Here is an 18,892-nt window from a genome sequence, read left to right on the forward strand (position 1 = left end):
GACACTCCCTCACTCCACGCTCCCGACACTCCCTCACTCCACACTCCCGACACTCCCTCACTCCACGCTCCCGACACTCCCTCACTCCACCCTCCCGACACTCCCTCACTCCACGCTCCCGACACTCCCTCACTCCACGCTCCCGACACTCCCTCACTCCACGCTCCCGACACTCCCTCACTCACGCTCCCGACACTCCCTCACTCCACGCTCCCGACACTCCCTCATTCCACGCTCCCGACACTCCCTCACTCCACACTCCCGACGCTCCCTCACTCCACACTCCCGACGTCACTCCCTCACTCCACACTGCTGACACTCCCTCACTCCACACTCCCGACATCACTCCCTGACTCCACACTCCCGACACTCCCTCACTCCACACTCCCGACGTCACTCCCTCACTCCACACTCCCGACACTCCCTCACTCCACACTCCCGACGTCACTCCCTCACTCTACACTCCCGACACTCCCTCACTCCACACTCCCGGCATCACTCCCTCACTCCACACTCCCGACACTCCCTCACTCCACACTCCCGACACTCCCTCACTCCACACTCCCAACGCCCCCTCACTCCTCACTTCCGACACTCCCTCACTCCACACTCCCGACACTCCCTCACTCCACACTCCCGACAATCCCTCACTCCACACTCCCGACGTCACTCCCTCACTCCACGCTCCCGACACTCCCTCACTCCACGCTCCCGACACTCCCTCAATCCACGCTCCCGACACTCCCTCACTCCACGCTCCCGACACTCCCTCACTCCACGCTCCCGACACACCCTCACTCCACACTCCCGACACTCCCTCACTCCACGCTCCTGACATCACTCCCTCACTCCACGCTCCCGACACTCCCTCACTCCACGCTCCCGACACTCCCTCACTCCACACTCCCGAAACTCCCTCACTCCACGCTCCCGACACTCCCTCACTCCACGCTCCCGACACTCCCTCACTCCACGCTCCCGACACTCCCCCACTCCACGCTCCCGACACTCCCTCAATCCACGCTCCCGACACTCCCTCACTCCACGCTCCCGACACTCCCTCATTCCACGCTCCCGACACTCCCTCACTCCACACTCCCGACGCTCCCTCACTCCACACTCCCGACGTCACTCCCTCACTCCACACTGCTGACACTCCCTCACTTCACACTCCCGACGTCACTCCCTCACTCCACACTCCCGACACTCCCTCACTCCACACTCCCGACGTCACTCCCTCACTCCACACTCCCGACACTCCCTCACTCCACACTCCCGACGTCACTCCCTCACTCTACACTCCCGACACTCCCTCACTCCACGCTCCCGACACTCCCTCACTCCACGCTCCCGACACTCCCTCACTCCACACTCCCGACACTCCCTCACTCCACACTCCCGACATCATTCCCTCACTCCACGCTCCCGACACTCCCTCACTCCACACTCCCGACACTCCCTCACTCCACACTCCCGACATCACTCCCTCACTCCACACTCCCGACACTCCCTCACTCCACACTCCCGACACTCCCTCACTCCACACTCCCGACGTTCCCTCACTCCTCACTCCCGACACTCCCTCACTCCACACTCCCGACACTCCCTCACTCCACACTCCCGACACTCCCTCACTCCACACTCCCGACGTCACACCCTCACTCCACGCTCCCGACACTCCCTCACTCCACGCTCCCGACACTCCCTCAATCCACGCTCCCGACACTCCCTCACTCCACGCTCCCGACACTCCCTCACTCCACACTCCCGACACTCCCTCACTCCACACTCCCGTCACTCCCTCACTCCACACTCCCGACACTCCCTCACTCCACACTCCCGACATCACTCCCTCACTCCACGCTCCCGACACTCCCTCACTCCACACTCCCGACGCTCCCTCAATCCACACTCCCGACACTCCCTCACTCCACACTCCCGACGCTCCCTCACTCCACACTCCCGACGCTCCCTCACTCCACACTCCCGACACTCCCTCACTCCACACTCCCGACACTCCCTCACTCCACACTCCCGACATCACTCCCTCACTCCACGCTCCCGACACTCCCTCACTCCACACTCCCGACACTCCCTCACTCCACACTCCCGACACTCCCTCACTCCACACTCCCGACACTCCCTCACTCCACGCTCCCGACACTCCCTCACTCCACGCTCCCGACACTCCCTCACTCCACGCTCCCGACACTCCCTCACTCCACGCTCCCGACACTCCCTCACTCCACGCTCCCGACGCTCCCTCACTCCACACTCCCGACGTCACTCCCTCACTCCACACTGCTGACACTCCCTCACTCCACACTCCCGACGTCACTCCCTCACTCCACACTCCCGACACTCCCTCACTCCGCACTCCCGACGTCACTCCCTCACTCCACACTCCCGACACTCCCTCACTCCACACTCCCGACGTCACTCCCTCACTCTACACTCCCGACACTCCCTCACTCCATGCTCCCGACACTCCCTCACTCCACGCTCCCGACACTCCCTCACTCCACGCTCCCGACACTCCCTCACTCCACGCTCCCGACACTCCCTCACTCCACACTCCCGACACTCCCTCACTCCACTCTCCCGACATCATTCCCTCACTCCACGCTCCCGACACTCCCTCACTCCACACTCCCGACACTCCCTCACTCCACACTCCCGACATCACTCCCTCACTCCACACTCCCGACACTCCCTCACTCCACACTCCCGACACTCCCTCACTCCACACTCCCGACGCTCCCTCACTCCTCACTCCCGACACTCCCTCACTCCACACTCCCGACACTCCCTCACTCCACACTCCCGACAATCCCTCACTCCACACTCCCGACGTCACTCCCTCACTCCACGCTCCCGACACTCCCTCACTCCACGCTCCCGACACTCCCTCAATCCACGCTCCCGACACTCCCTCACTCCACGCTCCCGACACTCCCTCACTCCACGCTCCCGACACTCCCTCACTCCACACTACCGACACTCCCTCACTCCACGCTCCTGACATCACTCCCTCACTCCACGCTCCCGACACTCCCTCACACCACGCTCCCGACACTCCCTCACTCCACGCTCCCGACACTCCCTCACTCCACGCTCCCGACACTCCCTCACTCCACGCTCCCGACACTCCCTCACTCCACGCTCCCGACACTCCCCCACTCCACGCTCCCGACACTCCCTCACTCCACGCTCCCGACACTCCCTCACTCCACGCTCCCGACACTCCCTCACTCCACGCTCCCGACACTCCCTCACTCCACACTCCCGACGCTCCCTCACTCCACACTCCCGACGTCACTCCCTCACTCCACACTGCTGACACTCCCTCACTCCACACTCCCGACGTCACTCCCTCACTCCACACTCCCGACACTCCCTCACTCCACACTCCCGACGTCACTCCCTCACTCCACACTCCCGACACTCCCTCACTCCACACTCCCGACGTCACTCCCTCACTCTACACTCCCGACACTCCCTCACTCCACGCTCCCGACACTCCCTCACTCCACGCTCCCGACACTCCCTCACTCCACGCTCCCGACACTCCCTCACTCCACACTCCCGACACTCCCTCACTCCACACTCCCGACATCATTCCCTCACTCCACGCTCCCGACACTCCCTCACTCCACACTCCCGACACTCCCTCACTCCACACTCCCGACATCACTCCCTCACTCCACACTCCCGACACTCCCTCACTCCACACTCCCGACACTCCCTCACTCCACACTCCCGACGTTCCCTCACTCCTCACTCCCGACACTCCCTCACTCCACACTCCCGACACTCCCTCACTCCACACTCCCGACACTCCCTCACTCCACACTCCCGACGTCACACCCTCACTCCACGCTCCCGACACTCCCTCACTCCACGCTCCTGACACTCCCTCAATCCACGCTCCCGACACTCCCTCACTCCACGCTCCCGACACTCCCTCACTCCACACTCCCGACACTCCCTCACTCCACACTCCCGTCACTCCCTCACTCCACACTCCCGACACTCCCTCACTCCACACTCCCGACATCACTCCCTCACTCCACGCTCCCGACACTCCCTCACTCCACACTCCCGACGCTCCCTCAATCCACACTCCCGACACTCCCTCACTCCACACTCCCGACGCTCCCTCACTCCACACTCCCGACGCTCCCTCACTCCACACTCCCGACACTCCCTCACTCCACGCTCCCGACACTCCCTCACTCCACGCTCCCGACGCTCCCTCACTCCACACTCCCGACGTCACTCCCTCACTCCACACTGCTGACACTCCCTCACTCCACACTCCCGACGTCACTACCTCACTCCACACTCCCGACACTCCCTCACTCCGCACTCCCGACGTCACTCCCTCACTCCACACTCCCGACACTCCCTCACTCCACACTCCCGACGTCACTCCCTCACTCCACACTGCTGACACTCCCTCACTCCACACTCCCGACGTCACTCCCTCACTCCACACTCCCGACACTCCCTCACTCCACACTCCCGACGTCACTCCCTCACTCCACACTCCCGACACTCCCTCACTCCACACTCCCGACGTCACTCCCTCACTCTACACTCCCGACACTCCCTCACTCCACGCTCCCGACACTCCCTCACTCCACGCTCCCGACACTCCCTCACTCCACACTCCCGACACTCCCTCACTCCACACTCCCGACATCATTCCCTCACTCCACGCTCCCGACACTCCCTCACTCCACACTCCCGACACTCCCTCACTCCACACTCCCGACATCACTCCCTCACTCCACACTCCCGACACTCCCTCACTCCACACTCCCGACACTCCCTCACTCCACACTCCCGACGTTCCCTCACTCCTCACTCCCGACACTCCCTCACTCCACACTCCCGACACTCCCTCACTCCACACTCCCGACACTCCCTCACTCCACACTCCCGACGTCACACCCTCACTCCACGCTCCCGACACTCCCTCACTCCACGCTCCTGACACTCCCTCAATCCACGCTCCCGACACTCCCTCACTCCACGCTCCCGACACTCCCTCACTCCACACTCCCGACACTCCCTCACTCCACACTCCCGTCACTCCCTCACTCCACACTCCCGACACTCCCTCACTCCACACTCCCGACATCACTCCCTCACTCCACGCTCCCGACACTCCCTCACTCCACACTCCCGACGCTCCCTCAATCCACACTCCCGACACTCCCTCACTCCACACTCCCGACGCTCCCTCACTCCACACTCCCGACGCTCCCTCACTCCACACTCCCGACACTCCCTCACTCCACACTCCCGACACTCCCTCACTCCACACTCCCGACATCACTCCCTCACTCCACGCTCCCGACACTCCCTCACTCCACACTCCCGACACTCCCTCACTCCACACTCCCGACACTCCCTCACTCCACACTCCCGACACTCCCTCACTCCACGCTCCCGACACTCCCTCACTCCACGCTCCCGACACTCCCTCACTCCACGCTCCCGACACTCCCTCACTCCACGCTCCCGACACTCCCTCACTCCACGCTCCCGACGCTCCCTCACTCCACACTCCCGACGCTCCCTCACTCCACACTCCCGACGTCACTCCCTCACTCCACACTGCTGACACTCCCTCACTCCACACTCCCGACGTCACTCCCTCACTCCACACTCCCGACACTCCCTCACTCCGCACTCCCGACGTCACTCCCTCACTCCACACTCCCGACACTCCCTCACTCCACACTCCCGACGTCACTCCCTCACTCTACACTCCCGACACTCCCTCACTCCACGCTCCCGACACTCCCTCACTCCACGCTCCCGACACTCCCTCACTCCACACTCCCGACACTCCCTCACTCCACACTCCCGACGTCACTCCCTCACTCCACACTGCTGACACTCCCTCACTCCACACTCCCGACGTCACTCCCTCACTCCACACTCCCGACACTCCCTCACTCCGCACTCCCGACGTCACTCCCTCACTCCACACTCCCGACACTCCCTCACTCCACACTCCCGACGTCACTCCCTCACTCTACACTCCCGACACTCCCTCACTCCACGCTCCCGACACTCCCTCACTCCACACTACCGACACTCCCTCACTCCACGCTCCTGACATCACTCCCTCACTCCACGCTCCCGACACTCCCTCACTCCACGCTCCCGACACTCCCTCACTCCACGCTCCTGACATCACTCCCTCACTCCACGCTCCCGACACTCCCTCACTCCACGCTCCCGACACTCCCTCACTCCACGCTCCCGACACTCCCTCACTCCACGCTCCCGACACTCCCCCACTCCACGCTCCCGACACTCCCTCACTCCACGCTCCCGACACTCCCTCACTCCACGCTCCCGACACTCCCTCACTCCACGCTCCCGACACTCCCTCATTCCACGCTCCCGACACTCCCTCACTCCACACTCCCGACGCTCCCTCACTCCACACTCCCGACGTCACTCCCTCACTCCACACTGCTGACACTCCCTCACTCCACACTCCCGACGTCACTCCCTCACTCCACACTCCCGACACTCCCTCACTCCACACTCCCGACGTCACTCCCTCACTCCACACTCCCGACACTCCCTCACTCCACACTCCCGACGTCACTCCCTCACTCTACACTCCCGACACTCCCTCACTCCACGCTCCCGACACTCCCTCACTCCACGCTCCCGACACTCCCTCACTCCACACTCCCGACACTCCCTCACTCCACACTCCCGATATCATTCCCTCACTCCACGCTCCCGACACTCCCTCACTCCACACTCCCGACACTCCCTCACTCCACACTCCCGACATCACTCCCTCACTCCACACTCCCGACACTCCCTCACTCCACACTCCCGACACTCCCTCACTCCACACTCCCGACGTTCCCTCACTCCTCACTCCCGACACTCCCTCACTCCACACTCCCGACACTCCCTCACTCCACACTCCCGACACTCCCTCACTCCACACTCCCGACGTCACACCCTCACTCCACGCTCCCGACACTCCCTCACTCCACGCTCCCGACACTCCCTCAATCCACGCTCCCGACACTCCCTCACTCCACGCTCCCGACACTCCCTCACTCCACACTCCCGACACTCCCTCACTCCACACTCCCGTCACTCCCTCACTCCACACTCCCGACACTCCCTCACTCCACACTCCCGACATCACTCCCTCACTCCACGCTCCCGACACTCCCTCACTCCACACTCCCGACGCTCCCTCAATCCACACTCCCGACACTCCCTCACTCCACACTCCCGACGCTCCCTCACTCCACACTCCCGACGCTCCCTCACTCCACACTCCCGACACTCCCTCACTCCACACTCCCGACACTCCCTCACTCCACACTCCCGACATCACTCCCTCACTCCACGCTCCCGACACTCCCTCACTCCACACTCCCGACACTCCCTCACTCCACACTCCCGACACTCCCTCACTCCACACTCCCGACACTCCCTCACTCCACGCTCCCGACACTCCCTCACTCCACGCTCCCGACACTCCCTCACTCCACGCTCCCGACACTCCCTCACTCCACGCTCCCGACACTCCCTCACTCCACGCTCCCGACGCTCCCTCACTCCACACTCCCGACGTCACTCCCTCACTCCACACTGCTGACACTCCCTCACTCCACACTCCCGACGTCACTCCCTCACTCCACACTCCCGACACTCCCTCACTCCGCACTCCCGACGTCACTCCCTCACTCCACACTCCCGACACTCCCTCACTCCACACTCCCGACGTCACTCCCTCACTCTACACTCCCGACACTCCCTCACTCCATGCTCCCGACACTCCCTCACTCCACGCTCCCGACACTCCCTCACTCCACGCTCCCGACACTCCCTCACTCCACGCTCCCGACACTCCCTCACTCCACACTCCCGACACTCCCTCACTCCACACTCCCGACATCATTCCCTCACTCCACGCTCCCGACACTCCCTCACTCCACACTCCCGACACTCCCTCACTCCACACTCCCGACATCACTCCCTCACTCCACACTCCCGACACTCCCTCACTCCACACTCCCGACACTCCCTCACTCCACACTCCCGACGCTCCCTCACTCCGCACTCCCGACGTCACTCCCTCACTCCACACTCCCGACACTCCCTCACTCCACACTCCCGACGTCACTCCCTCACTCTACACTCCCGACACTCCCTCACTCCACGCTCCCGACACTCCCTCACTCCACGCTCCCGACACTCCCTCACTCCACACTCCCGACACTCCCTCACTCCACACTCCCGACGTCACTCCCTCACTCCACACTGCTGACACTCCCTCACTCCACACTCCCGACGTCACTCCCTCACTCCACACTGCCGACACTCCCTCACTCCGCACTCCCGACGTCACTCCCTCACTCCACACTCCCGACACTCCCTCACTCCACACTCCCGACGTCACTCCCTCACTCTACACTCCCGACACTCCCTCACTCCACGCTCCCGACACTCCCTCACTCCACACTACCGACACTCCCTCACTCCACGCTCCTGACATCACTCCCTCACTCCACGCTCCCGACACTCCCTCACTCCACGCTCCCGACACTCCCTCACTCCACGCTCCTGACATCACTCCCTCACTCCACGCTCCCGACACTCCCTCACTCCACGCTCCCGACACTCCCTCACTCCACGCTCCCGACACTCCCTCACTCCACGCTCCCGACACTCCCCCACTCCACGCTCCCGACACTCCCTCACTCCACGCTCCCGACACTCCCTCACTCCACGCTCCCGACACTCCCTCACTCCACGCTCCCGACACTCCCTCATTCCACGCTCCCGACACTCCCTCACTCCACACTCCCGACGCTCCCTCACTCCACACTCCCGACGTCACTCCCTCACTCCACACTGCTGACACTCCCTCACTCCACAATCCCGACGTCACTCCCTCACTCCACACTCCCGACACTCCCTCACTCCACACTCCCGACGTCACTCCCTCACTCCACACTCCCGACACTCCCTCACTCCACACTCCCGACGTCACTCCCTCACTCTACACTCCCGACACTCCCTCACTCCACGCTCCCGACACTCCCTCACTCCACGCTCCCGACACTCCCTCACTCCACACTCCCGACACTCCCTCACTCCACACTCCCGATATCATTCCCTCACTCCACGCTCCCGACACTCCCTCACTCCACACTCCCGACACTCCCTCACTCCACACTCCCGACATCACTCCCTCACTCCACACTCCCGACACTCCCTCACTCCACACTCCCGACACTCCCTCACTCCACACTCCCGACGTTCCCTCACTCCTCACTCCCGACACTCCCTCACTCCACACTCCCGACACTCCCTCACTCCACACTCCCGACACTCCCTCACTCCACACTCCCGACGTCACACCCTCACTCCACGCTCCCGACACTCCCTCACTCCACGCTCCCGACACTCCCTCAATCCACGCTCCCGACACTCCCTCACTCCACGCTCCCGACACTCCCTCACTCCACACTCCCGACACTCCCTCACTCCACACTCCCGTCACTCCCTCACTCCACACTCCCGACACTCCCTCACTCCACACTCCCGACATCACTCCCTCACTCCACGCTCCCGACACTCCCTCACTCCACACTCCCGACGCTCCCTCAATCCACACTCCCGACACTCCCTCACTCCACACTCCCGACGCTCCCTCACTCCACACTCCCGACGCTCCCTCACTCCACACTCCCGACACTCCCTCACTCCACACTCCCGACACTCCCTCACTCCACACTCCCGACATCACTCCCTCACTCCACGCTCCCGACACTCCCTCACTCCACACTCCCGACACTCCCTCACTCCACACTCCCGACACTCCCTCACTCCACACTCCCGACACTCCCTCACTCCACGCTCCCGACACTCCCTCACTCCACGCTCCCGACACTCCCTCACTCCACGCTCCCGACACTCCCTCACTCCACGCTCCCGACACTCCCTCACTCCACGCTCCCGACGCTCCCTCACTCCACACTCCCGACGTCACTCCCTCACTCCACACTGCTGACACTCCCTCACTCCACACTCCCGACGTCACTCCCTCACTCCACACTCCCGACACTCCCTCACTCCGCACTCCCGACGTCACTCCCTCACTCCACACTCCCGACACTCCCTCACTCCACACTCCCGACGTCACTCCCTCACTCTACACTCCCGACACTCCCTCACTCCATGCTCCCGACACTCCCTCACTCCACGCTCCCGACACTCCCTCACTCCACGCTCCCGACACTCCCTCACTCCACGCTCCCGACACTCCCTCACTCCACACTCCCGACACTCCCTCACTCCACACTCCCGACATCATTCCCTCACTCCACGCTCCCGACACTCCCTCACTCCACACTCCCGACACTCCCTCACTCCACACTCCCGACATCACTCCCTCACTCCACACTCCCGACACTCCCTCACTCCACACTCCCGACACTCCCTCACTCCACACTCCCGACGCTCCCTCACTCCTCACTCCCGACACTCCCTCACTCCACACTCCCGACACTCCCTCACTCCACACTCCCGACAATCCCTCACTCCACACTCCCGACGTCACTCCCTCACTCCACGCTCCCGACACTCCCTCACTCCACGCTCCCGACACTCCCTCAATCCACGCTCCCGACACTCCCTCACTCCACGCTCCCGACACTCCCTCACTCCACGCTCCCGACACTCCCTCACTCCACACTACCGACACTCCCTCACTCCACGCTCCTGACATCACTCCCTCACTCCACGCTCCCGACACTCCCTCACTCCACGCTCCCGACACTCCCTCACTCCACGCTCCCGACACTCCCTCACTCCACGCTCCCGACACTCCCTCACTCCACGCTCCCGACACTCCCTCACTCCACGCTCCCGACACTCCCTCACTCCACGCTCCCGACGCTCCCTCACTCCACACTCCCGACGTCACTCCCTCACTCCACACTGCTGACACTCCCTCACTCCACACTCCCGACGTCACTCCCTCACTCCACACTCCCGACACTCCCTCACTCCGCACTCCCGACGTCACTCCCTCACTCCACACTCCCGACACTCCCTCACTCCACACTCCCGACGTCACTCCCTCACTCTACACTCCCGACACTCCCTCACTCCATGCTCCCGACACTCCCTCACTCCACGCTCCCGACACTCCCTCACTCCACGCTCCCGACACTCCCTCACTCCACGCTCCCGACACTCCCTCACTCCACACTCCCGACACTCCCTCACTCCACACTCCCGACATCATTCCCTCACTCCACGCTCCCGACACTCCCTCACTCCACACTCCCGACACTCCCTCACTCCACACTCCCGACATCACTCCCTCACTCCACACTCCCGACACTCCCTCACTCCACACTCCCGACACTCCCTCACTCCACACTCCCGACGCTCCCTCACTCCGCACTCCCGACGTCACTCCCTCACTCCACACTCCCGACACTCCCTCACTCCACACTCCCGACGTCACTCCCTCACTCTACACTCCCGACACTCCCTCACTCCACGCTCCCGACACTCCCTCACTCCACGCTCCCGACACTCCCTCACTCCACACTCCCGACACTCCCTCACTCCACACTCCCGACGTCACTCCCTCACTCCACACTGCTGACACTCCCTCACTCCACACTCCCGACGTCACTCCCTCACTCCACACTCCCGACACTCCCTCACTCCGCACTCCCGACGTCACTCCCTCACTCCACACTCCCGACACTCCCTCACTCCACACTCCCGACGTCACTCCCTCACTCTACACTCCCGACACTCCCTCACTCCACGCTCCCGACACTCCCTCACTCCACACTACCGACACTCCCTCACTCCACGCTCCTGACATCACTCCCTCACTCCACGCTCCCGACACTCCCTCACTCCACGCTCCCGACACTCCCTCACTCCACGCTCCTGACATCACTCCCTCACTCCACGCTCCCGACACTCCCTCACTCCACGCTCCCGACACTCCCTCACTCCACGCTCCCGACACTCCCTCACTCCACGCTCCCGACACTCCCCCACTCCACGCTCCCGACACTCCCTCACTCCACGCTCCCGACACTCCCTCACTCCACGCTCCCGACACTCCCTCACTCCACGCTCCCGACACTCCCTCATTCCACGCTCCCGACACTCCCTCACTCCACACTCCCGACGCTCCCTCACTCCACACTCCCGACGTCACTCCCTCACTCCACACTGCTGACACTCCCTCACTCCACAATCCCGACGTCACTCCCTCACTCCACACTCCCGACACTCCCTCACTCCACACTCCCGACGTCACTCCCTCACTCCACACTCCCGACACTCCCTCACTCCACACTCCCGACGTCACTCCCTCACTCTACACTCCCGACACTCCCTCACTCCACGCTCCCGACACTCCCTCACTCCACGCTCCCGACACTCCCTCACTCCACACTCCCGACACTCCCTCACTCCACACTCCCGATATCATTCCCTCACTCCACGCTCCCGACACTCCCTCACTCCACACTCCCGACACTCCCTCACTCCACACTCCCGACATCACTCCCTCACTCCACACTCCCGACACTCCCTCACTCCACACTCCCGACACTCCCTCACTCCACACTCCCGACGTTCCCTCACTCCTCACTCCCGACACTCCCTCACTCCACACTCCCGACACTCCCTCACTCCACACTCCCGACACTCCCTCACTCCACACTCCCGACGTCACACCCTCACTCCACGCTCCCGACACTCCCTCACTCCACGCTCCCGACACTCCCTCAATCCACGCTCCCGACACTCCCTCACTCCACGCTCCCGACACTCCCTCACTCCACACTCCCGACACTCCCTCACTCCACACTCCCGTCACTCCCTCACTCCACACTCCCGACACTCCCTCACTCCACACTCCCGACATCACTCCCTCACTCCACGCTCCCGACACTCCCTCACTCCACACTCCCGACGCTCCCTCAATCCACACTCCCGACACTCCCTCACTCCACACTCCCGACGCTCCCTCACTCCACACTCCCGACGCTCCCTCACTCCACACTCCCGACACTCCCTCACTCCACACTCCCGACACTCCCTCACTCCACACTCCCGACATCACTCCCTCACTCCACGCTCCCGACACTCCCTCACTCCACACTCCCGACACTCCCTCACTCCACACTCCCGACACTCCCTCACTCCACACTCCCGACACTCCCTCACTCCACGCTCCCGACACTCCCTCACTCCACGCTCCCGACACTCCCTCACTCCACGCTCCCGACACTCCCTCACTCCACGCTCCCGACACTCCCTCACTCCACGCTCCCGACGCTCCCTCACTCCACACTCCCGACGTCACTCCCTCACTCCACACTGCTGACACTCCCTCACTCCACACTCCCGACGTCACTCCCTCACTCCACACTCCCGACACTCCCTCACTCCGCACTCCCGACGTCACTCCCTCACTCCACACTCCCGACACTCCCTCACTCCACACTCCCGACGTCACTCCCTCACTCTACACTCCCGACACTCCCTCACTCCATGCTCCCGACACTCCCTCACTCCACGCTCCCGACACTCCCTCACTCCACGCTCCCGACACTCCCTCACTCCACGCTCCCGACACTCCCTCACTCCACACTCCCGACACTCCCTCACTCCACACTCCCGACATCATTCCCTCACTCCACGCTCCCGACACTCCCTCACTCCACACTCCCGACACTCCCTCACTCCACACTCCCGACATCACTCCCTCACTCCACACTCCCGACACTCCCTCACTCCACACTCCCGACACTCCCTCACTCCACACTCCCGACGCTCCCTCACTCCTCACTCCCGACACTCCCTCACTCCACACTCCCGACACTCCCTCACTCCACACTCCCGACAATCCCTCACTCCACACTCCCGACGTCACTCCCTCACTCCACGCTCCCGACACTCCCTCACTCCACGCTCCCGACACTCCCTCAATCCACGCTCCCGACACTCCCTCACTCCACGCTCCCGACACTCCCTCACTCCACGCTCCCGACACTCCCTCACTCCACACTACCGACACTCCCTCACTCCACGCTCCTGACATCACTCCCTCACTCCACGCTCCCGACACTCCCTCACTCCACGCTCCCGACACTCCCTCACTCCACGCTCCCGACACTCCCTCACTCCACGCTCCCGACACTCCCTCACTCCACGCTCCCGACACTCCCTCACTCCACGCTCCCGACACTCCCCCACTCCACGCTCCCGACACTCCCTCACTCCACGCTCCCGACACTCCCTCACTCCACGCTCCCGACACTCCCTCACTCCACGCTCCCGACACTCCCTCACTCCACACTCCCGACGCTCCCTCACTCCACACTCCCGACGTCACTCCCTCACTCCACACTGCTGACACTCCCTCACTCCACACTCCCGACGTCACTCCCTCACTCCACACTCCCGACACTCCCTCACTCCACACTCCCGACGTCACTCCCTCACTCCACACTCCCGACACTCCCTCACTCCACACTCCCGACGTCACTCCCTCACTCTACACTCCCGACACTCCCTCACTCCACGCTCCCGACACTCCCTCACTCCACGCTCCCGACACTCCCTCACTCCACACTCCCGACACTCCCTCACTCCACACTCCCGACATCATTCCCTCACTCCACGCTCCCGACACTCCCTCACTCCACACTCCCGACACTCCCTCACTCCACACTCCCGACATCACTCCCTCACTCCACACTCCCGACACTCCCTCACTCCACACTCCCGACACTCCCTCACTCCACACTCCCGACGTTCCCTCACTCCTCACTCCCGACACTCCCTCACTCCACACTCCCGACACTCCCTCACTCCACACTCCCGACACTCCCTCACTCCACACTCCCGACGTCACACCCTCACTCCACGCTCCCGACACTCCCTCACTCCACGCTCCCGACACTCCCTCAATCCACGCTCCCGACACTCCCTCACTCCACGCTCCCGACACTCCCTCACTCCACACTCCCGACACTCCCTCACTCCACACTCCCGTCACTCCCTCACTCCACACTCCCGACACTCCCTCACTCCACACTCCCGACATCACTCCCTCACTCCACGCTCCCGACACTCCCTCACTCCACACTCCCGACGCTCCCTCAATCCACACTCCCGACACTCCCTCACTCCACACTCCCGACGCTCCCTCACTCCACACTCCCGACGCTCCCTCACTCCACACTCCCGACACTCCCTCACTCCACACTCCCGACACTCCCTCACTCCACACTCCCGACATCACTCCCTCACTCCACGCTCCCGACACTCCCTCACTCCACACTCCCGACACTCCCTCACTCCACACTCCCGACACTCCCTCACTCCACACTCCCGACACTCCCTCACTCCACGCTCCCGACACTCCCTCACTCCACGCTCCCGACACTCCCTCACTCCACGCTCCCGACACTCCCTCACTCCACGCTCCCGACACTCCCTCACTCCACGCTCCCGACGCTCCCTCACTCCACACTCCCGACGTCACTCCCTCACTCCACACTGCTGACACTCCCTCACTCCACACTCCCGACGTCACTCCCTCACTCCACACTCCCGACACTCCCTCACTCCGCACTCCCGACGTCACTCCCTCACTCCACACTCCCGACACTCCCTCACTCCACACTCCCGACGTCACTCCCTCACTCTACACTCCCGACACTCCCTCACTCCACGCTCCCGACACTCCCTCACTCCACGCTCCCGACACTCCCTCACTCCACACTCCCGACACTCCCTCACTCCACACTCCCGACGTCACTCCCTCACTCCACACTGCTGACACTCCCTCACTCCACACTCCCGACGTCACTCCCTCACTCCACACTCCCGACACTCCCTCACTCCGCACTCCCGACGTCACTCCCTCACTCCACACTCCCGACACTCCCTCACTCCACACTCCCGACGTCACTCCCTCACTCTACACTCCCGACACTCCCTCACTCCACGCTCCCGACACTCCCTAACTCCACGCTCCCGACACTCCCTCACTCCACACTCCCGACACTCCCTCACTCCACACTCCCGACAACATTCCCTCACTCCACACTCCCGACACTCCCTCACTCCACACACCCGACACTCCCTCACTCCACACTCCCGACATCACTCCCTCACTCCACACTCCCGACACTCCCTCACTCCACACTCCCGACACTCCCTCACTCCACACTCCCGACGCTCCCTCACTCCACACTCCCGACACTCCCTCACTCCACACTCCCGACACTCCCTAACTCCACACTCCCGACACTCCCTCACTCCACACTCCCGACGTCACTCCCTCACTCCACGCTCCCGACACTGCCTCACTCCACGCTCCCGACACTCCCTCATTCCACGCTCCCGATACTCCCTCACTCCACACTCCCGACGCTGCCTCACTCCACACTCCCGACGTCACTCCCTCACTCCACACTGCTGACACTCCCTCACTCCACACTGCCGACGTCACTCCCTCACTCCACGCTCCCGACACTCCCTCACTCCACGCTCCCGACACTCCCTCACTCCACACTCCCGACGCTCCCTCACTCCACGCTCCCGACACTCCCTCACTCCCGACCCTCCCTCACTCCACACTCCCAACGCTCCCTCACTCCACGCTCCCGACACTCCCTCACTTCCGACACTCCCTCACTCCCAACACTCCCTCACTCCCTCACTCCACACTCCCGACGTCACTCCCCCATTCCACGCTCCCGACGATACTCCCCCACTCCACACTCCCGACACTCCCTCACTCCACGCTCCCGACGACACTCCCCCACTCCACGCTCCCGACACTCCCTCACTCCACACTCCTGACATCACTCCCTCACTCCACACTCCCGACACTCCCTCACTCCACGCTCCCGACACTCCCTCACTCCACGCTCCCGACATCACTCCCTCACTCCACGCTCCCGACACTCCCTCACTCCACGCTCCCGACACTCCCTCACTCCACACTCCCGACACTCCCTCACTCCACACTCCCGACACTCCCTCACTCCACACTCCCGACACTCCCTCACTCCACGCTCCCGACACTCCCTCACTCCACACTCCCGACTCTCCCTCACTCCACACTCCCGACACTCCCTCACTCCACGCTCCCGACACTCCCTCACTCCACGCTCCTGACACTCCCTCACTCCATACTCCCGACACTCCCTCACTCCACGCTCCTGACATCACTCCCTCACTCCACGCTCCCGACACTCCCTCACTCCACGCTCCCGCCACTCCCTCACTCCACACTCCCGACACTACCTCACTCCACGCTCCCGACACTCCCTCACTCCACGCTCCCGACACTCCCTCACTCCACGCTCCCGACACTCCCTCACTCCACACTCCCGACACTCCCTCACTCCACGCTCCCGACACTCCCTCACTCCACATTCCCGACACTCCCTCACTCCACGCTCCCGACACTCCCTCACTCCACGCTCCCGACACTCCCTCACTCCACGCTCCCGACACTCCCTCACTCCACGCTCCCGACACTCCCTCATTCCACGCTCCCGACATTCCCTCACTCCACACTCCCGACGCTCCCTCACTCCACACTCCCGACGTCACTCCCTCACTCCACACTGCTGACACTCCCTCACTCCACACTCCCGACGTCACTCCCTCACTCCACACTCCCGACACTCCCTCACTCCACACTCCCGATGTCACCCCCTCACTCCACACTCCCGACACTCCCTCACTCCACACTCCCGACGTCACTCCCTCACTCTACACTCCCGACACTCCCTCACTCCACGCTCCCGACACTCCCTCACTCCACGCTCCCGACACTCCCTCACTCCACACTCCCGACACTCCCTCACTCCACACTCCCGACGTCACTCCCTCACTCCACACTGCTGACACTCCCTCACTCCACACTCCCGACGTCACTCCCTCACTCCACACTCCCGACACTCCCTCACTCCGCACTCCCGACGTCACTCCCTCACTCCACACTCCCGACACTCCCTCACTCCACACTCCCGACGTCACTCCCTCACTCTACACTCCCGACACTCCCTCACTCCACGCTCCCGACACTCCCTCACTCCGCACTCCCGACACTCCCTCACTCCACACTCCCGACAACATTCCCTCACTCCACACTCCCGACACTCCCTCACTCCACACACCCGACACTCCCTCACTCCACACTCCCGACATCACTCCCTCACTCCACACTCCCGACACTCCCTCACTCCACACTCCCGACACTCCCTCGCTCCACACTCCCGACGCTCCCTCACTCCACACTCCCGACACTCCCTCACTCCACACTCCCGACACTCCCTAACTCCACACTCCCGACACTCCCTCACTCCACACTCCCGACGTCACTCCCTCACTCCACGCTCCCGACACTGCCTCACTCCACGCTCCCGACACTCCCTCATTCCACGCTCCCGATACTCCCTCACTCCACACTCCCGACGCTCCCTCACTCCACACTCCCGACGTCACTCCCTCACTCCACACTGCTGACACTCCCTCACTCCACACTGCCGACGTCACTCCCTCACTCCACGCTCCCGACACTCCCTCACTCCACGCTCCCGACACTCCCTCACTCCACACTCCCGACGCTCCCTCACTCCACGCTCCCGACACTCCCTCACTCCCGACCCTCCCTCACTCCACACTCCCAACGCTCCCTCACTCCACGCTCCCCACACTCCCTCACTTCCGACACTCCCTCACTCCCAACACTCCCTCACTCCCTCACTCCACACTCCCGACGTCACTCCCCCATTCCACGCTCCCGACGACACTC

This window comes from Somniosus microcephalus, chromosome 28, assembly GCF_052327205.1.
Source record: "Somniosus microcephalus isolate GS21.2 chromosome 28, FLI_Smic_1.0, whole genome shotgun sequence".
NCBI lineage: Eukaryota > Metazoa > Chordata > Chondrichthyes > Squaliformes > Somniosidae > Somniosus > Somniosus microcephalus.